The sequence below is a fragment of the Mchenga conophoros genome, linkage group LG23 (genome assembly GCF_057382185.1).
Source record: "Mchenga conophoros isolate Kocher_MC1m ecotype Shallow Benthic linkage group LG23, M_conophoros_male_GT1.1, whole genome shotgun sequence".
NCBI classification, from domain to species: domain Eukaryota; kingdom Metazoa; phylum Chordata; class Actinopteri; order Cichliformes; family Cichlidae; genus Mchenga; species Mchenga conophoros.
In genome coordinates, this window is record NC_140547.1 from 39546722 (window position 1) to 39571883 (window position 25162).

At 40.5% G+C, this 25162-nt stretch overlaps 2 protein-coding genes across 20 annotated transcripts in view; one reads left to right on the forward strand and one right to left on the reverse strand.

Annotated features, from left to right (window-relative positions):
• LOC146547795 (muscleblind-like protein 2a) overlaps nt 1-9321 on the reverse strand; it is a 55045-nt gene extending 45724 nt beyond the window's left edge. For 4 of the 19 annotated variants that reach the window (XM_085266428.1, XM_085266427.1, XM_085266422.1 and 1 more), the window contains exons 1-2: nt 9036-9312; nt 5641-5839 (exon numbers count right to left, since the gene is read on the reverse strand). The gene's annotated coding sequence lies outside the window, so the exon portion shown is untranslated. Of the gene's footprint in view, nt 1-561; nt 712-5213; nt 5523-5640; nt 5990-9035 lie in introns of those variants that run through there. The other 15 variants (XM_085266426.1, XM_085266408.1, XM_085266423.1 and 12 more) reach the window with 12 other exon arrangements.
• Nucleotides 9322-13203: 3882 nt separating this feature from the next.
• Nucleotides 13204-25162, forward strand: part of pard3ba (par-3 family cell polarity regulator beta a) — a 275607-nt gene continuing 263648 nt past the window's right edge. Inside the window, exon 1 of the mRNA XM_085266407.1 lies at nt 13204-13262. The gene's annotated coding sequence lies outside the window, so the exon portion shown is untranslated. The remainder of the gene's footprint in view (nt 13263-25162) is intronic.

Below are 25162 nucleotides of genomic sequence, written 5' to 3' on the forward strand. Positions count from 1 at the left end.
GTTTGAGCATATGAAATCCATTACGGAGCTACTGCGCAAGGAGCTCTTTCATTGGCACATCTGGAAATATTTTTCTGCTAAATGCAGGCGGGTAAGGGGCTGAGGACACAGACTGAGGGAGGAGAAAGAGAAGGACTGTAAAAATATATAGAGTTCTGGTTAACAGATTACCCCACTGGAAAACATCTTGACCAATCTCACATGGCATATGAAAGGCTACACTTGTTAATGAAGGTTTGTGGGGAATTGTACACCCGTGTTCGCAGGGTTTGTCCCTGACAGGGAAGCAGCTGTCATACAGGTGTATGCTACTGGCAGATTCAGCACAGTATTTATTTTAATCTCTTGTCCACAAGACAGAGGTCTGAAGTAAGACGCACTTATCCTTTCTTCCTGGAATCTACTAAATTCTTCAGTTTGACATCCAAAATAAAAATTACATCTAAAAGTCCAAATGGAGAAGCCCATTTTTCTATAAGCTAATTGATTTTTTTGTTGTTTATTTCAGGCATATAGGAGGGCAGATTTTTTTTTAAGCTTCTCTTGAAATTACCCACCAACCTTTGTCTAGCTAATCTAATTGTCCCACTTCAGAGCTGATCATGTGAAATGAGATCAGAAGCTTCCTCGCCTGATCGTACTGACGCCCAGGCTTCACTCTCCAAGGTTGGATTTAATTTCACATCATCACCCCAGGGAAAGAGCCAATCACTGCAAAAGAGACAGTCAGGTAAGAATCATGTCAGATCTGACCTTTAACAATTAATCCCTTCTTATTTTTAGGAGCCATAAGAAGTGTGTGATCAAGCTAACCTACTTTGTCAGAGAGTGTAAAGGGATGATAGTGCCATTTCTCTGAGAAATGACTTACTTTGAAAGGTGCAGCAAGTTGTGCTGAAATAGTAGGGGAACACAACCACTAGTCATTTTCTATTTTTCTATTTAAAGCAGGGGTTTACAGCAATCAAAGTTTGGATGAAAAGAAACAGCCTGACAGAGTGGATAATGCTTGGTCAGGGTCATCTGAACACTCCGAGGTGTCTCAACAGGCAACATTCAAACAATGTTTGCCAAGAAAGATATTCAAAACGAATGGTGAGGACTAGAGATCCAAAGGAGACTTATGTGGGTGGTAATAAGACTAAAACGAAGGAAAAACAGAACATAAAGAAAAACAAAGAAAATCTGTTCTGATATTGTATAGAACTGTATGTTTATGTAGTATTACTGCTGTCAAAAACACAAAACAAAAAACAGAATAGAAAAAGTAAAGTAAATATCTTAATAATATCCAACATCCTGACTAAGAAGCATTTGGTAATAACAAAGACATGCCGGTTCCACCCTGCTTCCAAAGAGCCAATGAACAGCCAAACCTCAAAAGATATTGTGTTGTTGCATTGACATATGCACAGATTAGACTGTTTACGATAGTTTTAACTATGTTGTGGGAGATATATCGACGTGCTATATTGGTAAAAATTTAGGTAAGAGTACTTGGCTCATCTACAAATAGAAATTTAATCGGGTTTTCCATCAAGATTAAGCTCGTAACAAGAGCACTCAGAGAACTCCCCCTCAACAGTGTGACCTTGACCTTGACCCAATTTTTAAACTAAATTAAATCAGCTCAAGCTGTTATTGGTATATACCATCACACAAAATTAGCACATGATATCTTGAACACTGTGGACACTGAACTGATTACATATTTCCTCCCTTTGGGGGGGGGGGGGGATTAGAGTCTGTGGGGCCAATATATCTGTTGATATCAGCTATTTAACAGTATTATAACGGTATCTGCATTTATAACGGACAATAAATGAAAATTTGAAAAGTAAAGAAGAGATAGCAGAAACACCCTTCAACCATGTTTCAAATTATTGATTTGCATAATTTGTCCACAAGAGGGCAGTCTGCTACATCCCTGATGGCAGCACACATAATTACCTACACATAACAAATGTTAGGGAAAAACAGTTTATGTTTCTTGTTTCTGAAAGAAAAAAAACACAAGAAATAAACCATTTAGATTGGATTTTAACATCACCAAATATTAGTATTGCTCTTAAAAATCCTATATTGGTCAGGCTCTAGACAGAAACAGCAAAATAACTACCCTTTTATCTGGAGGGGTTGCTAAGATGGCAGCAAATTGCTGAGTTGCACTTACAGAGGTTTAGTCATTCATTTATATGCCAAATGTTTAGTAGACACATAAAAATTAATAATATATAACTTAATAAAGGAAATAATCAATAAAGCAGCCCTAGCAGTATTTTTAAACAGACGCTACATGTGCTTCGTTAATGTAACCTTTTAAGAGATGGGATATCTAACTGTAAAGTGATGTAGCCATAAATGCTAGCTAGACACTCTTTAGCGGTGGCAACTGAGAACACTCTTATATCCCTAAAACATACCAAAGCCCCTGCTAGGAAGTAAACTGTTATCATGGGGGGTGAACCTCTTATCTGTGTCATATAATTACACCCGATCCTAAGAGCATGAGAAACTCAAGCACAGCAGAAATAAATTGCTTTGGAATAACTACTATTGAAAACTGTAGCTGAAGTCAGAGGCGGTGCACACACTGTAAATTTAGGCTACTTTGACAATCCTTAACAATGTGACTCTGACATATTTAAAACTGCCTTAGTTTGCTCATGCATTACATCAACATGCAGCATGACTTAGTTTACACTGAGCTCTGTAGTCACGCTTTGAGGACAATGCCAATGATATGAAAGGACGGAAGGGCAGATGGTCAGCAGGTAGGAAGAGCCACACAGCATGTTCTGACTACTGCTTTTCTGCATAGGATCACTACTAAACACTAAATCCTTTTAATACCATTTCAAGGTAAAATTTGCATTAGAAATGAGCCTTTCTGCAGATCCTCATGGCTGAACCAGGCATTGCTTCTGCAGATCTGTGGCCTTTCTGGGGCAGAAAATTGCACCGCGGCTTTTGTTCTGCAGAAATGAAGCCTCTCTGTGAAGGACTAGTATAATAACGTGGCTCCAACAACACAGAAATATAGTCTATTTCAATGTTACTGTAATGAAATCGATTAGCCATTATTTTATAGCTGATGCTTGCTGGCTAAAGTCCACTGTCCTGTTTCAGAAAGGCAGCATTTTAAATGACACTCAAACTAATAAACTCATACACATGCACATTAGTGTATATGTTAGGAATTTTTTTGTTCTGTAATTTTTTGCTCTGTAATTTTTTTTGCGATGTTGAAAGAAGACTTTGTCTCCTCTTTGTCCTGTACAAACAGTGGTCAGACAGGGTGACCTGATAAAGCAGGATAGAGATGTAAAGTAAAGCACCACAGTACTAGACTTTATGGATTACTGATGCTTACCAAGGCCAGCTGGCTGAAGCATTATCTTGGTCAGTCTGGTTAGTTGAACGAGAGTCAGAGGGACTGGGGTGTCTCGAGTGAAAGTCATGGGCTTGACCTCTGATTACCACGTATGTAACCCATTATTCTGGTATCTGTGCACACCGGCTGTGCTGGGCAATTTATCTTTAACCGCATGTATTTGTTTAGGGGAGATGATAAGCTACCTGGTTCCTACTGGTCATAAGCTTTGTGGAAACGTTTTCCATGGCACCAGCAAGGTGTTGCTACCAAAATAAAGTCAAAATACAAATGGCTGTGACAGATGAGCGCATGAGCAGGGAGCCTGAGTGGCTGAATTTCCATTTATTACCATTTTGTGCTGGCAAACTGCAATTGTATGGCCATTTGCATGGCCAAGAGGAACAAGTGGTCAATGTTTTTCAAGGCTGTGTAGAGAGGGCCTCATTGTAGAGGGGAAATAGGAAAATGTTCAGTTTCCAGTGAGTAATGGAAAACGAGTGAGGCTTTTAGTTAAGGCTTTATCAAAATGTTCTCTATTCCTAAAAAACCAAACCGAGACGTCAAGTATGACATCACCATCATGTTCCTTTTTGCAAAATCTTCCTTTGCATCTTCCAGTGGGGATCAAGAGCAGGGCTAGACCTTGTAGCCTAATTCGTATTTAATACCCTGGAGGCTCTGATGCTTATGAAATTGTCTTTGGCATAAGCTATGGATCCTTCAGTTCAATATCATCAAATGCCATTAGCAATAAGGATGGGCTCAGCAGAGGCTATACCCGGACTAAGCTACTGTTCGGAGGCAACGCAAGAAGCATTTCACAGAGTCAGCACATAGGTGTGTCCCATATCATAATAGCCTTAGCTAAACCAGAATGACCTGAATAGCCCTGCTCGTGGTATGGGACTGGCCACTTGTTATCCGTGATCCTTTTCATAACTGGATGTATTTTCTATGTTTTTATAACCACTTAATTGAAAACAGGCAGGAGAAAGTTTCAGTAGATTTGATCGATCTTGACCCCTGCACTCAGTAAATGGATTTGTTTTCGTGTTGAAGTGAACCTGTCCTCTACCTAGTTAGCTACAAGGACTCAGGCAAGTCAACTAATTATAGTGCAGCTGGCAGCCGGAGATGAACACTGCTGTTGAGATAAATATGATGATTAACAGGACGTCCAGTCCCACTCCATTTAGTGAAACCAACACAAAGTGCACCTACTGCAAATGGAGCCAAGTTAAAATCTTACTTGAGCACTTGAAAACATAAGAGCTCAATGATTCAGCAAACTTGCCCTTGTATCACAGATCAGTTGAAAAAGCTCTGTTATGCAGAGGATGTCTGTAAAATCTACCAAGCACTAAATCCTTTTAATATTAGCTCGAGGTAGAATTTACATTAGTGTCAGAGAGCGGGGATTTCTAGCTGACAAAGTCTTGCAGTAAGGACATGTCTGAGATTAAGACCCCATTATTTTCTCATCAGGAAGGGCTGGACTGATGTTCCATTTTAGAAAACACCCACTTCCCCTTGATCTACAGCCAGACGCATGACACCACTCTAGCCTTTTCCATGCAGGCAGTAATGTCCACTGCTTGGCTGCCACCGGCCGAGCGTCTATTGCAAGGCTAAATGTAGACAGACAGCGGTAAGCTGAAGACACGTCAACCGTGCCCCATCTCACTCAGAGGTTAATTATGAACTGTGCCTTATTAGAACTGCGAACTTCCAGCTCATTTGAGCCATCGGCTATTTGTGTCCACAACACCGGCCTGTGCTCTTAACAAACAACCTTTGCCTTGGGAAATTTGCGCAAGAGTCACGAGGAAAAACTTACACAAAGTGAACAGCGACAGGACAGATGCCACACAACAGGAAAGTTTTTCTCGAGGCAGTGAAAAATATACAGCCCATGTGGCAAAAAAGGAGCTCTTGACATTTGTACTGAGGAAGGGGCAAGTCAACCGCTGTGATAATGCCTCTCCCGCAGGAGCTGAAAAAGAGAAAGTCCATTAACGGGGCTGGAAACTGCAATGAGGACAGTTGCTGCGTGGCTGCAAGCTCCCAGTGCTCCTACGCATTTATCCCACTCTGTCTGCATTTTCTTCCCTTTTCCTTGTTTTTAAGCATTACACTCTTTTCTCTCACACAGATAAAACATTCCCTCTGGTCCCTCCCCACCCAGACTGGTATGCAGCGCACTGCAGCAAAACTCCTGAAAAGAAAAAGGAAAAAAGCCAGCCAATCTGTCGGCTCTTTCCCACCTCCTTTCACCGGGGGTCCCGTAGCTCTGTGTCTGTCTGTCTGTCTGTCTGCTGTCCCAAACGCAGGACGCTCCCGGTGCTTCTGTGACGCGGAGCTACAGCGCAGCTCTCCCCTCAGCCTCAGCGACAGGAGTTAATGACCATGTGTTCTGCTGTCATTCCTCGCGAGCTCTTGACTGCTTCTGCCGGAGGTCCATGCCTAGACAGGGATTTTTCTATCAGTATCTCTCTCTCTCTCTCTCTTCCCCAAGCTGCCGAGCAAGCGAGCGAGGCAGGCAGGCAGGCAGGCGGGCAAGCAGGCAGGCAGGAAGCAAAGAGTGTCTACTCCAACTATCTGGCTGAAACACTTCCAGCCAACCCCTCCAACACCCCTAAAGCCAGCCCCTTCCTGCCCACCAGCCTGTGGCAAAGACCTGCCCCTTACCATGTTCAGCCAATGAAACAGCAGCTACTGCAAATCTGTGTCTCTCCATTGGAAGAGCACAGACTAAGTGATGGGGTGAAAACTGCTTTACAGTATAACAACCCCTGAATGCTGATCTGAAAAGGTATTTCCCCAATTTCACACCCTGCTTAACCAACTATCACAATATTTATTTCTTGTCTATTCTGGTGATAATATTCAAAATGAAATCATCATTAACTGAACTGCATTTAATAGAATATAGATAAATATACATGTTTGATGTAATTAAAGTGTAGCTGCAGATCCATGCTGAATATCACGTCCATCGCCATCATCACCCCAGGTAACAGGATCACTACATTTCTTCCCTCGCCCCCTCTCTCCTCTACCTCCCATCAGCATCTGTCCTCTGAACTCATTTGCGACATCAACCAGACAGTCAGACAACTCTCTCCTCTGCTCTTAATCACCTAATTCTATCCCCCGCCCCACCTTGTCTCTTTATCCCTACCTGCATGTTTTTCTACATTTCTATAAGCTATCTTTCAAGCTCTATTTCAATCCAATTCCTGAGTTCGCTGGACTGGAAAATTACACAGTAATGAACATTTCTGTTATTGTTATTGCATCAGAATTAGCTTCGAGAAAAGGGAAAGGGGAAAAATAACATGACGGCGGCTGGTATTGGAAGGTCCCTTCCACCCAGCTGATGACATGCTGGCTGGCATCATATGAGCCGTGAAACTGGAGCGTCACAGAACTGATGAGTCAGAGATCCAGCTTCATGACTTTTCGATCCAGATTCAATAGAACAGCTGTACTGTCTGTCTCTCTCTCTCTTTCGCTTGCCGTCCATCCGTCTCTCCCTCTCTCTCTCCCGCTCTCTCTCCCTCACATACAAAGGTTGTGGATGACGCGGCAGCCTGGGTGTTTCGTTGACATCAATGAGGATAAAAATGCTTTACAGTTCCACAAGAAACAAACCTATCAGCTGTGTGATTAGGCTTTGACAGTTGATGCTCCACAAGCGAAACATTTGTCAAAATGTTGTGAGAAGATAGAGGCTCGGGGTGATTAATCCCATTCGGCATGAAAAAGTGTCTACTTCAGCAAATGATGCCGAACACTGACGTCATCTTAGGGATCAGGGCACCTGTAGGTAAATGACACAGACAAGCGCTCTGCCGCTGCATGAGGCACGGGCTGGGAGGCGGGGCTATGTCATCCTTTGTTGAAAGAAAAAGTGCCACCTTACACCATCAGTGAAAGTAGTTTCACTACTACCGTGTACACAATACCAAGCGATCATTTTAATGATCCTAGACGGTGAACATTAGTTATGACCTGAATATTGAATGTAAAAAGCAAAAAGCAACTTCCACGGATGAATGAAGCTTATCAATCTCTAATTTGCCTGCAGCCAACTTCTCAATAACCCTCACTGAATAACTGTCAATAACTGCATAACAAGCCAAGCCACTGCTAATTTCCACTGGCAGACCTCAGATAGCCTACCTCCTAAATAGATTTGTCCGACAGGAAAACAAACAAAAGCCTGGCAGCCAAACAAGCCGAGCTACTTCCTTCCCGCATGGTATCCCCTCCCCTCTTATTATCCCTGTCCTGTTTGACCCCAAACAGCTTGGCTCACTCACACACAACCAGATTTAGGATTCTGCGGCCCAAAGCAGCTTCATATTCAAATATAATAGGGGAATAATCTGAAACAATGGCTAATAGAAAATGAAAACAGTGATGGGTTAAGACTGTGTTTGAAATACTCTCCCTCAGCACAGAACACTGTCTGTGCTTTTTCTGTTAGTTACATGCGACAGAGAGAGAAAGAGGGAAAAAAAGGGCTCAGAAATAGGGCAGTGAAGACAGATCAATGAAAAGGCAGCTGTCCTTTTCTATTATTAGCTGTAATCAAATATCAAGCAGGAAAGAGTTGTGCTTCCTTCCATTTGAAGCCCATTCTGATAAGTCTGTCAAATGCAGAGTCTGCATTAAAATATAGAAGAGCTTAATGGATGCAAGGGTCAACCAGGGCTTTTTTTAAAATAAAATACACACCAACAAAGCCATTCAAGTATATTTCATTCTCACTGAACTCATACTTTCTGGAAATTAATCTAACATTTGTTTTATCCTTTTCAACATTATTGAGCAAATGTTACATTCCTTATTATACAAAGCTCATTTTCCACCAATTACACTGTGCTGTTGAATGTCATGTCTTACTTGAGCTTTAATAACCACGACATATTCCATCCAAATGGCAAACCAAGGTCTGGTTTCCATATGAAAATAAAGACACTGGTGCAATGCTCTTCTGTGCTGCTGCTTTGCATGTTCACAGGGATTAATAATTGTAAATAACCGATCAGAAGGTATTAACCTTAAATGTGTAAAGGCTCTAATTTGAAAAAGCTGCAATGGCTAAAAGTTTGTCTCCACTCATGCCTCATCAGTCCTTTACTTTTCCTTTAAATCGAACAATCCATTAATCCAAGTAGCAGCTAATTTATCTCAAAATGCAGAAGTTCATTGAATACTGAAAAAAACGCACCGTTAATGACAGCTCAACAAACTCACCTGCAGAATTAATAATAAATGAGTTGTTATTAAATCTATTCCCAGTGGGCTTCGTTAGGTCATTTCCCACTTCATAATGCAACATAAAGCACTGGACTGAACACTTTTCGGATACACAGGGAGCACGAAGGTGCAGCATCTGTGGATTTGAGTTATATTATATTATATTTTACTTACGAGCTTTCAGCTGTTTTTATTAGCTATTTGGGCACAGATTGGCGGCTAGCCCTACAAAACAGCCTTCCGTGAATTATTTTTATGATGGTGGAGTAATATTAGCCACCTCTGCTGTTCCAAGAAGTCTCTACATTTACCATAACGCCACACCGTGTGAAGTAGCATCAGAGTCGAGGTGTGCTAACACTACCTGCTAAGCTAACTACCTGATGCTTACCTGATGACGAACCTGTCACATCCAGCTGCACTTCAGCCGCTACCAACGGTTTCTCGAGAGCGCTGTTTCGGTTGATATGGGACTCACGGTTCGGCACAGGACGGCAGAAACGTTCTTCGACTAACACTTGCCTCTATTTGCGTTCCGCAGCAAACTTTTTCGCTTTCAAAACAGATGTCAGTGAAAGTAAGCTATCAGTCGCTACACGCTAGCTCGCTAACTACTTTTAAGGCTAGGGCAGGAAGCAACAAGCGATTTTGACAGTTCGAGGAAATGTTGAGTGTGCTTCCCTCAGGGGGGGTTACTACTATGGTGTAAACGTTAATAGAGTATTTATTATCAAATGTTTGAGCCACTGTAGATGCTACTGAAAGAAAAACACTTTTCGGTTAGAGTGAAGTGTTACATGTATTCCGTTTTACCATTGAATTCTACTTCTATTCGATAGAGAAGATAGCCCGCTCACCCTAACAGTAAATATGGTACAATCCAGAGTGAGCAAGGGAAGGGGTGGGGGTGGCTGTTACCTAGGAAACAACAGTGAATCTCCCTCGGGTAAAAAATGTGGCCACTGATTTATGAACCAGTGCCTGTCTGTCTGTCAAAGTAGCCTCCAATCGACAGGATAAAAACATTGAAGGCATTTGATAAAGCATATTATCCTTCAAGATGCTCTGGTTAATCCAGATAAGTTCTAACACTTTTTGACTCCAATAACCAATCATTTCTCAGGTAAATATCATTTTTATTAATCGTATTTTAGGGGGTATTTGTGCAAGAGTGATTTCAGAAACATTAACCTTTCCTAAAGTAATATTAGGATTATAGATATATATGCTGCATGGTGGTGTATGAATTTGTTATAGGCTAATGTTGTTGATGTTTCAGATCAGCTGAGAGAAATTATCCTGCTAAAATGATCATAATTCAGCCCATCGTCACTGCTTCATGTGCAGCAGAGCCTGCGCATTTTGCAGCGTAATTGCATACAGCTGGCTGAATTTAGCACTTTGTGACACACAGGGACCCGTTGTCAGCAAGGAGCGCAACGAGTCAACAAGGAGCAAGTCACAAATATCCCCGGAATGAGCAGAGAGGCACAAATTTAGCCCCACTGACTGCTGCCCACGCCATGTGCTGCCTATTGAGCACATGAACAATGAACATAGCCAGATCGCAGACTGCCATGTCAGGGCCGAGGCCTGCTTCAGTGGAATGCTACTTTGGATAAAGGCATCCCAATTTGTCAGGAGGCAGCAGCGTGATTAGATGAAGATTTTGTTGGTGGGCTGTGGTTTGATGACAACTGTAATAGTCAGAAACTCAAACAGTTGAGTGTTGAGTGTGTATAATTATGGGATCAAGTTAATATTTGTTATAATAATCTGACCAGGGTCAGACTGGTAACTGCACATACTTTTGGATTGGATTACCTCGTGTCAGATATTGGTCACACAGTTCAGCATGTGACATTTAATACCCATCACACTGCTGACATCTTCATATTTACAAAACATGATCTCAGAAGGGCAGCAGTAAAGGTCTCAAACAACACCAGGAGATTTCTCTTCTCCCTGCTCCTGTTCTTGTCAGCATTTTATCAAGAAAAAAAAAATCACCATGATCTTGCATGCTCATGTAGGATGTTATAACAAGCAGAAAAGTAAACTACATCAAATCACAGCACCACAATGGCGAGAATCTAATGATTATGAAAAACCGCTCACATAGGTCAAGCTCAACCCCATCACCCCCCTGAAGACCTAACATATCGATCCCAATGCAGAGGAGGCATTTGTAAAAAGAATTGAAGAAATCCTGCTGCCGGCATCCTTTTCTAAAAGTCCCTGAACGCCCACACTCTTCAAACACACTCATTGGGGCTCACACTCATAAAAACGCACGAGTAAAAACAGAACAGGCTTCAAAAATATCAGTTTAACAAGACGCTTTCTTTATGTGACATGTTTGAAATGAAGTTGGAGGTTGAAAATGATGGAGGCGTAGCACTGATGCGCTTCAGTCATTTTCTCCTCCTGCGTTATCCAAGACAGAGTCATTTAAAGTCTGCACACTTGTATGAGCGTGAACAGCATTTTGGGTATAATTTGTGGGAAAAAAAGAAAAAAGAAGAAGAATCTGCTCGGGAAACAGGTGGCTCCTTGTCGCCGGAGACACGGATTCATCAGAATTCAAAATAAATTATTTTCCTATGAGTCATAAATAAGGAGATGAATGTGCTCATATGTATGCATTCAAGAACATAATGTATTTGAAATATACACGTATACACACACACGCACGCGAGCAAAATAAAAAACAAAACAAAAATGACCCAAAGCAGATGCCTGTGTGTGTGTGTGTGTGTGTGTGTGTGTGTGTGTGTGTGTGTGTGTGTGTGTGTGTGTGTGTGTGTGTGTGCTGGGCTCATTAATGGGTTTTGACTCTACATTTGTTGCAGTAGCAGTCTGTAGAGTGGACCTTGGGATCAACTGAGGAGGCGTCAGGCAGAAAAACAATCGCAGTATCTACAGGACGCCACTGATAGTTTCTCTCACACAGAGAATAAAGAGAACGCTGTAGAAAACAGTTTGCACCCGCAGACAGAAATCAGTAAACAGACACTCATACGGGGAAAATACATGCAACATACATGCACATCACCGCCGAAGCTCTTAAGTCTGAGGCACACATACACCTACACGCAGTGGGCAAAGCTCCACGTCAAGGACAGTATTGATCTTTTTAAATGAGAACGCACCTGATTATGAAAGCTTTTAACCCAAATGCCTAATGCAGCACAGGTTTAATGGAAAGAGCTTAAAGCGGATACAATACTCAGGAGAGAGGGCGCGTGCGTATGCGTGCATGGTGAGCGTCCACGTGCACTCTCCACTGAGGTGCAGTCAATTTGATTGATTGTTGAGAGATCACCTAGGCATTTTACTCCCGCCATGACGAGGATTTTACTGATCAAAGAGGCTTAAGTAATGATGGATTGAAGATGGTCCCGCCGTCATTAAAAAAAAACAACACCAACAAAATAAAAAACCCTGATCCCAAAAGTAGTGCACAGCACACCAGGCAAGACTATTCAAAATGCTGAGAGGGAACCATTTCGAGGCAGGCTCATTTGTTCACTGAGAAATGACCACTTATGCATCATCATAAATCACCTGCTGCAGCTGTTTGTTCATATTGCTTCATCCATTCCTCCAGGATCCCTTTCAGCATAAAGGCAGATGCTGCATAATCCATAATGAATCAGATTTTATGAAATTCACAAAGAAGTGAAATGTTTGACTCATCAGTTTATTATGCACCAGATATTTACACCAGATTATGAAATGTATTTCCAGTAAACAGTGAAAGCTAACAAATGCATTGTTTGTTTTGTTGAACTTGAAAGTCAATATTTGGTATGACCACCTTTATTCTTCATCCTAGTTTGAACTCTTTCTTGTCATTGTTTTATTAAGTAGTCAGGAATAGTTCTCCAGGTTTCTTAAAGGACATTTAAAGCTCTTCTTTGGATGTTTCTGCTTTTTCTACTGTTCGCTGTCAAGACGATCCCACACTGCTTCAATAATGTTGATGTCCAGGCTCTGGGGAGGCTAATCCATCGATTGCGTGTTTTTCTATCCAGGTATGCTTTTACTGCATTGGCACTGCGTATGGACTCATAGTCATACTGAAAAATGAAGCAGTTGCTGACCAGATGCTTTCCCAAGGGGACTGCATGGTGGATCAAAATACTTGGTGGATCTTACCATACTTTTCTGATTTCATAATTCCTTGAATTTTGACAAGATCCTCAGCTACACTAGCTGAAATCAAGCCAGTACAGCTAACAGCAGGGAGGAAAGCTAACAAATGTATTGTTTGTTGAGGTTTTGTTGAACTTGAAAGCCAATATTTGCTTCCAGTGATGCTTCCAAACAGGAAGTCCAAGGTTTAGCAGTGCCCCAAACCGTGACAGAGACTGCACCAAGTTTTACACATGGCTGTAGACGCTCACTGTTATGCATCCTGGTCTCCTCCACTCATTTTTTTTAATCCAGTTCTTGTGTAATTTTTAATGCCTCAGCCTTTTCTCCTGTTTCCCTTCCTTAAGGATGTCTTCTTCACAGGCATCCTTGGACTGAGACCATTTCTGATGAGGCTTCAGTTGATCAGCAGTAGATGATCAACTAAAGGGCCAGATGCATCTCTCAGCTCCTGTGTCAGGTTTGCTGACATTTTTCCTATTTATTAAGGACATACATTTTGGATACTACTGTAGATAGTTTTTTAGTCCACTTGTCCAGTTTCCTCAGATTTTTTAAAGGACACACTGCACACCATGCAGACATGTTTTCGACTGATAGCTCTTTGGGAATCACCTTGTTGGTGCAAAAATACTTTTTTGATCCTGACAAACTGTTATCTTTGCAATTGTTTGTAGAATCAATTCTATAGAAATGGGATAAATTGTGTTCCTCTGACAGGCCAAAAGATACAATTTAAAACCTATTCTTTGCTGTCTGCAATCTGCAGACACAACACTGTGTCATCATTTGAGTTGGTACCTTTTTTACGTTTGAATAGGGCAGTATTAACCCCTTGAGGGTGGCTCAAGAAATAGACAGAGAGGGTTTGGAAGCGTTAATGTAGCACAGAAGGCGCCATTCTTACTAAAACAAATCCTAAACTTTAAATGCTAAAACTGATGCTTCCAAACAGAAAGTCCAAAAACAAATGGGGGATGTCATGGTGGCTACTTCCATCTTTTATATACAGACCATTGTTGTTGGTGTTTTTCTGCTATTCATTTTATCTTAGCACAGTGGGGAAAGCACAGCCGATATCTTGGTTCCACTAAGTGTGCCACTAAGCAGTGTCATATTTTCACAGACCTGTCTTAAATTAAGTTCAGCCATCATTAACACACCCGAGCTTTCCTATTGTCACAAATCTGCAGTGAAAAGGACTGTTGATTGAAAGAGTGGCTCATATTTAAAACAGACGATTAGTGATCTGTTTGAATATATTGAAAGAATTTTCGAATTTTTAAAAGAGACACCTCACAGCCACAGAATCACACGAATAATGGGAGAAATTTAAGGTTGTATCCAATGGCTTCATCATTATTGAACCCAAAAGCATCACAATTTGCAGCAACTTTCCACCATAGCTGCCTTATATTTGAGGTGTTTTACAGTTGTAGGATCTCATCTCACGAGAGAGTAAATCCAATAACGAAGGGTGGCCTTTCAGAAAAGAAAACATACTGGCAGAGTAATTGTGAGAGATGAAAATCTTGGAAATGTCAGGAGAAATGGCATATTACCATGACAACCCAGCTATTGTCTCATCAAGGTTGCAGTGCGTGGAGTGTGGCAACAAAACGAGACCGTGACTGTTGTTCACCATCAGGAGTGATTGCAATAAATCGGCTGTTTTCTACGAGCCATTGTTCAACACTAAAATTGAATTGACTCATTCCCTGAAATTGCTCAGCCGAAAATCAATCTGGTATCATCAGCTTCCCCCCACTAGAGTCCAAAGTGCTTCCAAATACAGTAAAGGAATTTATATTATTCATGAGCTCAAGGTTCACACAAGGCCACCAGCGAGGCCCAGACTCCTTAATGGCTTAACCGCCCTTCATCACAGCCAAGCTGGCCCTGTCATCCTGATCTGGCAGTCACGTAGCCCAAAGGACTAAGGCTCCTCTGAAAAACACTGTTGAAAAAAACAACAACTAATTTTTCACATAAAATGTAAAAAAAAAACGTAAAAATACGGTTGTGTTTATAATTACAACCCACAATTTACTGTTAATTTTTAATTATATCAGTGTAATGGGGTTTTATGCATGTTTTATGCACGTTTATGCAAACGTGCATGTTTAGTAGATCTTTATTGTTAAAAAAGCTTTAGCACTATAAATTTTAACTGATTTAAAAAAAAGGTCCAGAAAATGTCATTGATAATACCACGACTGTCGTATGTGTTTAACATTTATTGTTCCAACTTCTTATATTTCTGAATACTATTATTTTTCTGTAATTTTTCTAATTTCAGTCAATAAATTTAAAAGATACATAACTACTCGAAAATTAGTCTGTGAAATTGCAGTAATTGTAGCAGTTTTTAATTACAATACTTTTTAGATTTATATAATATAATTAAAAAAAACAATTAACAAAAGAACCCAAACAATTAATTAACAATTAACAAACAATTAAAAGTACAAAAAATGTACTTATTTTCACTCATTGCATCAATGAAAAAAAAGATTAAATGTTATGTTTATTCTTGGTTAAAGTTTTCTTAAAATGTTATTTTACACTATAAATGTTAATTCGCAGTCTGTTTTTTGTATATTTATTGACATTTCCTGTATTTAACATATTATATTTAACATAACATATTATTATAACGTATTATAACAGGGAAATTCTGTAAAAAAAGATTCTCTTAAATCCCAGTATTTTTTACAGTGTATTTAAGAATAAATTAAAGATCACAGACAGAAGTCAGCTAATTATGTTCACACTGTGTTTCTCCCTTACGCAAGCACTCATAAACACCAAGGCAAATTGTGGAGGTAGTAATTAAGTATTTTGCTCTTTGATAAGCTGTAATGATGTAGGAATTTTTGTGAATGAAAAATGAATGGGTGCGTGGGGATGACCTGTTATTCCGCCTTCCAGTGTCTGTGTCAAGATCGGTTGATGTGACAGCAGGAAAAAATGTTTGCGTATATGTGTTCCCCTCAGTGTAAGAGACAATAATAATCTCAAGGCGACCCATCAAGGTGAAATATTGATGCGTCTGCTGCAACACTGCTGCAGGAGGTTACAGGGCCACCTCCATTGCCTCACTCCCACAGAAATGCTGACCTCCAAGATCGTGTAACAAACAGTAGATATCCCTACATGGCTTATGCTGGTTCTATCACTCGGACTGTGTAATAGGAATTTTCTATTTTTGCACTACAATTTTTATCAGTTTAAATATTACGCTATGATTTTCCGAATTATAGCGTGTTCGGGTGTTCTTCATTTATACTGTAAACAACATACAACTATCACTTGGCTTCATGATGCTGCTGCTCTAGAGTTCAACCTCCTTGACATAAGAAAAAAATTCCATTGAACTGTTTAGCCGTCAGCAACTGATTGCAAGTAATTACAGCAACCAACTGGGTACTTAAAGGCTGAGTGGGCAACACCCTTAACCTCTGGCCAACCACTTTTGATCATGAGACAATAGTACAGGTTGCCGCGCACAATGGGAAGCAACTTGTCTTCAAATAATCCTGGTATGACTTGTACTGACTGCTATCACTCTCACACAGATTTGCAAACACAGGTTAAATTTTAAACATGTGAGTCTGCACTGATGAGCTCAACTCGGTTGAGTTGCCAGCTGGTTTTATTCTGGTTATATTCCTACATAAAGCAGGGTTGCTGGGTGCCTATGTCGTGGAAGAACTAAATTTAGGTTGGATTAGTTTTTGTAAATGTCTGTTTTAATGGGAATTTATGTGCACGTAGATAGCAACTGATTTGAAACACATCAACGGATTTTGATTTATATTAATATAAAAGTGTTCATCACAAACAGATTGACTCCATTTAATCACAAACTATTAGCAGACTGACTTCACTTTAATCCTGTTAACTCCCATCTCAATGTATCAAGAACCTGGTCCCCATGTTGTAAACAGCTATTTCAAAGGCAACCACACTTTGCACATGGTCACAACAATGCTGGTTGTGCTGTCATGTCCAACCACTGTAGCATAAGTGAGAGGTCTCTGAAGAAGAAGGTTAGCTTGCGCAAAGCCAACTAGAAAGACTGGGAAAACATATGTAGATAACTAGACTGGACAACAGTTTGTTTGTTTTTCGCTAAATCAATCAAGTCTGAAGGAAAACCCTTTACCAGGATGGAAACAGCATTGATTACGCTTTGTTTGCGTGTTTGTCATACTGTGACCAAAACCTCTGGCCTATATTCCAATCCCACATTTCCAGAAAGGGAAAACTAGATGTGTTAAATGTAAGGATGATGTTGTTTGTAACACATTTAAACCACACATAAAATTCACAGATCTTTTCGACTGTTTTTTACTGCTATTTCTTCTCATTTGTTTTATTCACTCCGTATTTTTAAGCACTATTTCTCAGGAGCACCTCTACAGGTGGCATTTGCTCCTGAGGGCACCTGACCTGCAAAAGGCTTGCAGCGTCCTCTAGGCCTGTGGGCAGCCTAAGGCAAGAGAGTGGAGGAAAGAAGGCATAAAAGGACAATTAAGGGCTAAATATGCTGTATAACCTTCGCCTTCCTTTTCCCCGGGGCCCTGTCTCATTTTTCCTCTCCTCTCTCTCCCTCCCTGTTACCTTTTTCCTCATTTCGATCAGGCGCTCCACATCCCAACACACAATTCCCAAACCACCCACACAGACAGTTACACAGATAAAGCCATGCAAATCCACAACACGTCCTTTTACTGTAACAAGCGATAAAGTCTATGAAACAGAGCTTCATCTGAGTGACATAAAAGTCCAGTGTGACTGCTCATGCAGAGCTCGTATTACAAGTGAATGAATGAATAAACAAACAAACCTGATTTAGGGCTCCGTATGGCATGGACAAAAACAGATGAGTCATATATAAGATAAAGAAAAATCAGCTTGGGTCACTCTGAATGTCAGCTTCTTTCTGCTGTCCCTAACTAACTTAAAAGCTCTGCGGGTTCAGGTTAACCTTTCTCGTGTCCTTAACATTGGACAGGCAAAAGTTAAACAGAAATCACTGTAAGATTTATCCATTATATAACAAAAGATGTGACAATCAGGATCTCACTGCTCTATATGTGATTCTGTTAAATGGTCATAATGCTGGTGTGGCTTTAATCCACCTACCATTTACATTTATAGCATGCTTTTGTAATGCGCACAAAACCTAAATGACCACAAACGAATCACCACGTTAATGGTAAACTCAGGGCCTTAAAGCCTGCCCGAGGGCTTGAATTACCCAGCTATTAGTCCAGATATGGAAAGATTTTTACACTGAACCCAAATAAGATCCTGAACTGAAGAATTCAGAAATATTCACTGATATGATATTAAATTTTAGTCAAGCTTTTGGCCTGGTCTGTCCTAAAAAGTCATGATACACATACACAGACACAGAACAAACAGAAATGTCCACTGTCCAATGGTCACAATGTATACTTAATCTTCTCACTCTGTTTTCTGCACCACATCCTGCTTAGTGGATCAAACAGACATTCAAACATCCACTTTGCCGCTAAATGAATCCAGCATTGCAAAAATTTCACCGTAATTATCGATTTCTAAGTGGCCTTACAAGCAGCATCAGTCAAAGTCTCCTTCAAACACAACAATTATTATATTACAGTAACCATGGTGATTTATTTGCTGTATGATTTGCAGTGGAAATTTATTTATGGATGGGAGTAGGCGGAGGATCAGCAAGTGTGTATGTGTGAGTGCGTTTGTGCCAAGGGCTAAATCAATTAAATACCTTGCCAACATACACTCTCGGTCTCTCTCTCTCTCTCACACGCACACACACACATACACACACACACAACCCCTTTGACCTCTGAGCTATGAACACAGATTTATATGAGAACGAGATGCTTAAAAAGTCTTCCGCATTTATTAGTAATAATAATAATATTGTTGCTATTTGCAGACATTTAATTGGAAATAAAGGTTAAGTTGGTTTGCTGCTAATAAAACAATAAAATATTCATATAGATGAGTAGGCAGATATTAAAAATGCTCTGACTTAATTATTCTTCAAGCATGTGTGTTTATTTTGAAACATTTTTCATCAGTGGTACAAAAGCTGTTAACCACTGAAATTCTTCAATCGCAACAATGGGTGTATTGCTCCATCTAGTGGACATAGATGGCATAAAAACATTGAAAGCTGTTCTATAATGCACGGGCTTATAGATCCAGCGCATTCAGATTGAATATACTGAGTGGACTGGTGCTTTTAGACTGAAAGGTACACTTCCTGCCATGATTTCCCTCTGTGTCCCCATCCAAAAATAAATAAATAAATAAATAAAATAAAAATCTTTTCAACTGATAACCACATTTCACTTGTTTAATCTTATACAGAGTCATTTTTTCTTGTCTTGTATATACTACATACACTATATTTATTTTATATATTTATTCAATTTCGTTGTTCTTAAAAGCACAAAGACAATAAAAATTCTGATTCTGATCTGAAAAAGTGTTGGTTAAAAAAACCTCCCATCAAACAGTGTTATATCTATTCATTCTCACAGCGGGTTATATTTACATGATAAATATTAGCTTATTATTGGAACACCATATGCAATAAAGAATCACATACACATGCCATAGCAAAAACAACAACTGACTAGAAGCCCAATAATCAACAACATTCTTATGACATGACTAACAGCTGCTTTGGTATACCTTTCCCCAGTCACCCCTTACCTAACATGTGGATTATAAACAACCCTGTAAGCTAAACAAAAATGACACTGGTTAGACCCAGATACACAAATCTGCCTTTAAGCTGCTGGGTGACTTTCTGTCTATATATACTTCACTAGTAATTAAACCTGGAGTACAAAGTTCTGAGTAAAAACACTCAGAGGTTCTTTCAGACTGTTCTTTGCCAAAGTAATGTATCCTTAAATGTTAATATTCCTCTGTGGTCCAGCACTGAAGGCTTTTCAGGGAGTTTTTTTTAAACAACCTGATAATAATAAAATACAAAAGTCCAGCCTAGAAGTAATAAATGCATGAACTAGTTTTTCACCATCACTCTGAGACAGCCCGTAATAGTAATTTCTTAAGTCTGCTCCCCCCCCAGCAGCTCTTTATCCCAGTGGGTCATATATCAAGATGGAGGTAGCCATCATGATGTTTACTTTGTGAATTCTGGATTTAGAAGCGCCATCATTGTGTGATGGAGCAGCCGTGCTCCTGCACGAAACGATCGATGCTGACCTGACCGTGATTCACAAGCCAGAAGTCACAGGTCGCGATTCTGTAAAACATTTTGCAGAGGCAAGTCATTTATTGACTCTATGCACTTAAAGTCCAAAAGCCTGCCATGCTGTTCATCTCTGTAAATGGAGCAGGAGGTGGATCCAGGAGGTGGGTAAAACGAGGGCCAGTTTCTGGCACTTCTGCACTGGCTTTAATTTTCAGCTCCGGAGGTTGATTCACCGAGTTTTGGCAAGATCTATTCTAGTTAAATATTGCTACAACACCTAGCTGCATTTATCTTCATTGTAAACTGTAACCATGTTTCAGTTCAGTTAGCCAGTGGGTGACCCTTGGCTTATTACATCCAAGCAGCACGGCTCTGTCCTACATGAGTGCAAATATCAGCTGGAAAACAGGCAGCCAACAATCAGAAACATTTAACCAGGATCTGCTCACATTTTTTGAGTTAACGCGCAACTAATGATATTTGCCTCGACAACCTTATGCTTATGAGTTTTTCAGCTGTGAATACTCAGCATTACAAAGTGTTATAGTAGATCTACAACCAGATCCACTATAATATTTCAGATGTTTCAAAGGCAAATCAAACATACTTGACAGATGTAATATTTCCAGCCCTCACTAACATGTTTCACCAACTACCAAAGGCTTAATTTTTATTCTACCCAATACTTCCAGTCATTTTCCCTGAACACGATCTGTGCTGAATACTATTCTGTTGAGAAAAAAAACCAAAGGAACAGCTTCAGCTTACATTGTATTGTGCAAATTATAGATTTTTAGGGATAATAGCCTGAATTTGCTGTAATTTTGTTCAGTAGTGCCAACTACCCTGAGCCTAGTTCTGCCAAAGCTTTATTCATGTCTGGTCTTTACCTTACAAAGTAAAGTGCCTTGATATAGCTGTTGTTGTGAACTGACCACTGAACTGGTCATTCAAAGGCCGGCCTATATACAAAACGGCACAAATAGTGCACTTCTCCCGGGGTGTCTGAGGTCCTCAATAACTGAATTGTTCTGACCTTGTCAACACTGCCAACATAAACACACATTTATGTCAATATTTAAAGGATTTAAAATGAAACTACCATAAAAAGAAACTGCACAATGTCAGCACTGGTTATCCCATAATGTGCCACTACCTTGGTCTGCCACTGGAGTGCAGCATAGCAAAATAAATGTCACAGAAAAAGCAGCAAATAGGTTTAACTATATGTTACATATTGAAGTATTTATTTGGATGGTCTTAGAAGATAATCCTTGAGCACAAATAGCACAGTTTTAAAAACAGCAAAGTAACTGGCAAGTGAAAATGTTCAACTAGGGGCACTGACAGTCTTACTCTGTTCATTTATTACTGTGATAGAGTCACTATGTGACCTGTAAAACTGCAGAACTGGCATTAAAATATGACCATCTAACAGAGCATTCATGTATTTGAAATCTGCTCTAGGCAAGTAACATTTAAAAAAAATCAAATATCTGTGTCTGATTGATCATGTCTGATGTTGAGGCAGGCTGGTTGCTTCAGCTGCAGGTGGCAATGTTGCTCTGTGATAGATGGCTCCGTTTTTTTTGAGCTCCTGTGTGGAATAGAGACTTCACTGAGGCACACATCATTAAAGGTAGAACAGATTATTCTTGACAAATTGGATTCGGCCTGCGTAGACAACAAATCATAGCAGCGGAAGAGCGGCAAGCTGAGATGTAGGAATTTCTTATTTTGCATTATTTTAAAGTGATGCATCCGGAGTTTTGGTAATCCATGAAACGTTGATTTTAAAGGCTCTGGAAGAACATGAAAAACAAAAAAAACAATATAGATCAACCAGGTTTTTGAGTCTGGACTGCAGATTAATCTGTGGTCCCCTATCCTCAGCAGCCACAGGTGTCAAAACAGGAAAAAACTGTACATGGGTGTGATATAGGAAGCTAGTGGTGGAGAAGCAAGTAATGGCTAATATATCTTACAAACAGGTTTAAAGGCTGACAATGTGGAAAATCCTGTTTTCTTTGTTCCCAACCTGGAAATTGTGCTGCCGATTTATCAGCCGTTGAAAGATATAGGCCCAGTGCAGGAGATAAGCAGGAAAGAGGGATCATGTATGGATGGTGTGGCGAGATACATACGTCTCACGCACACGGAGGGAAATGACTCTCCGGGGAATGAAAACCAGGAGGATGGGTCGGAGAGAAAAACAGGATTCTGCCTCTGTATGAGGCAAAACCAAAACAGAGGTGCTGACGGCTTCCTCCATCCAGACCCGGTGGGAGCGCTTATCCAGTTTTGCGTTGTGAGATAAGAAGGGGATTTATTTATTCAGGTTGATAGCCCTGGCACACTTTGAATGATAAAGGGTGTGTGCGCGTATGTGTGTGTTTGGGTGCTGTGTGTTCATCCACTTTCAGCATGCCAGTCAGGATTAAAGGTCATGGTCTATAGGACAAATGTGTGTATATTAGAATCCATAAATGAGGGGTGTGAGTTTCTTCATTTTCTTATGCCTTTGTCTGGAGACTTGTTCCTGTTTCGTGCACCTGAGAGCAGCGATCAAACACATTTCCATTTAAGCACATGGAAAACATGAGAACAGGGGGAGTGGGTGGGTGGGTGGGGGAGCTCAGATCAAACGCGAAGGCCAGAATATTTTCATCCATTGTCTTCCAAAGAAAACCACATCTAAAGTGGGAATAAACGGAAAGGGAGCCCTTTGTTGTGGTTATCCTCCTGGTGGTTAAAAGGAAGGTGTTGGGTTCACTGTGCAATGGATCTGATGTTATTTCAGTCAGAAAAGACATCTGTTCAACTGTAAGTCACGTCCGTGCTAACTTCCCTGGTGCAGATGCTTCCCTGCGCGGTGATTTATTTGTCTCACATGGCGAGTGTTTTGGGCCGGCGAGGTTCTGAGCGGTTCTGTTGGCGCAGCTGACGCGGAGCCACGGGGAGAGCTGGCCTTCGGGAAATACTTTCTTTTGGTTTTAGGAGATGTTGCGTTTGGCTCGTGCACCACATCTACATACGGTTAAGAGGAGAGCTGCTTTTGAACCACAGAACTGCAAGCCTGAGAAAAGTTTTCAGTGAATTAATTCTTCCTCTGCGCTCCCTCTTTCGCAATCTTTAGTTCTGAATTGGCTGTCCAGATGTGGAGCTTGACTCAACACTGACATCCCAAAATATGCAGTTGGCTGAGATTTGTTCCACTACCGCATGCAGACACAGGCTGTCCCTATTTTTATTCTGAACATTACTTCACATGGTCCCCCCAAGATATTTGACTTCACTGAAAATTTTAAAAGCAACCAAATGAACCTTTAAGTAATACTTGTGGGTCAGGATACTATTTGTGAGACTAATCGCGAATTGGGCAACATCATGGGAAACACAGGATGTAGAAAGACAAGCGAAGTCTAAACAAGGGGCTTTGTTTTTAATCTAACAGTGGTAGATGCTGGGTTCAAATCTCTGTGGAGGTTTCATGTTCTCTCTGGGCCTGCGTGATCTCCCGGTACTCCGGCTTCCTCCCACAGTCCAAACACATGCAATGTTGGGTTAACTGGTGATGCTAAATTGGCTGTAGGCATCAATGTGAGTGTGACTGATGTCTCTCTCTCTTTGTAAGCTTTGCAAAAGACTGGTAACCTTTCCAGGGTGTACCCAGCCTCTTGTGCTATAACAGCTGAGAAGGGCTCCTTAACTCGGTAAGCAGAAAATGATGGATGGATGGATTTGCAAGAATAATTTGAATGTGAATTTTTCTAAATTAATTCAATGAGAAATGTAATTCATTTAATTCATTTGGCCCAACAACAACATCCAGGACTAAACATCAAGCCATTTAAGAAGTTGCTGCAGTTCCTCAAATGGCCACTTGAGGCTGGCTCCAAAAGTTAGTCAAATAATGAACGCTCCGGTGTTTTCTCCCTTTATGACAAATGCAATTGGTGGGTCAGTGTTTATATAAATTACCTGCTTAGGTCTAAAAGCCTTTGCAAGAAAAAAAAAAGACATGTAATCGAATGAAATGAAAACATTTGCAAAACTTTTTAGGCATCCGGTGAGTAAAGTTAGGTGTAATTACAGGTTTGGCTGTTTCAAGTGACAGCCCAGCAAACATGGTTGAGACCCAGACATTATATCTCTGGTCAAACTGTTTGAAAAATTGAACCGATCTGGACAGATGAAAACGTTTGTACGTAGACTAGATGTCTAGTAGGATTGTCTCTTACCAAGTGACAAGTTACTGCAAAGGATTTAAATGCATCTGTCATTGATTTCTTGTGACAATGGCTAATGTAATGGTTATTAAGATAAGGTAAGATAAGATAAGATAACCTTTATTAGTCCCACACGTGGGAAATTTGTTTTGTCACAGCAGGAAGTGGACAGTGCAAAAGTTATGAGGCAAAAATTAGAATACAATAAGAATAAATACAGTACACAACTGTACAGAATAGAATAAAATAAAATACTATATACAGTAGAATAAAATAAAATAAATATACACGGCTGTGAACAGCTGTGAATAGAGACAGACTCGTATTTCCAGATTTGCATCTAGAATTATGCCTCATTTGTTTGAATGGTGAACTTGACATGTGAGACTGTTACAAATTTGACTCCTCTGTCCACAGTGTCAGCATCATAACCACAGGGAATGGACTGGTTAAGTTTGAAGTCAATTAGTGCAGTAGGCTGAAAAAGAACAGGGCTTGAAAGTGTGAGATCTCAAGTTAGTGTCACCATCGAGCACAAACAATTCTTTAGGACAAATCTTCTCTTGCTGTAAAGTCTAACAAAGACATCAAGGCAATACTGAAGATGTACCTCGAATTGACATCTTGGTATGTCCTCAGCGTTTACGGTCAGAGGTAGGAAACTCCAGGCTGGGAACCGCATAAAGGTCTGTCTGCCAGCGCCATAGGTGGCCCCACGGGACCCTTAGAGCCTGAATGACAAAACAAATTTCACAATAGCATCAAGTGGAAAAAAAGAGATCAGAGAGCCTCCATCAGGGATGTCTGGGGATACATTATGGGGGGGGGGGGGGGGAGTAAAGGTGTGGCACTGCAGGTCAAGCCACTACTTCCCTCTTTCCTCCT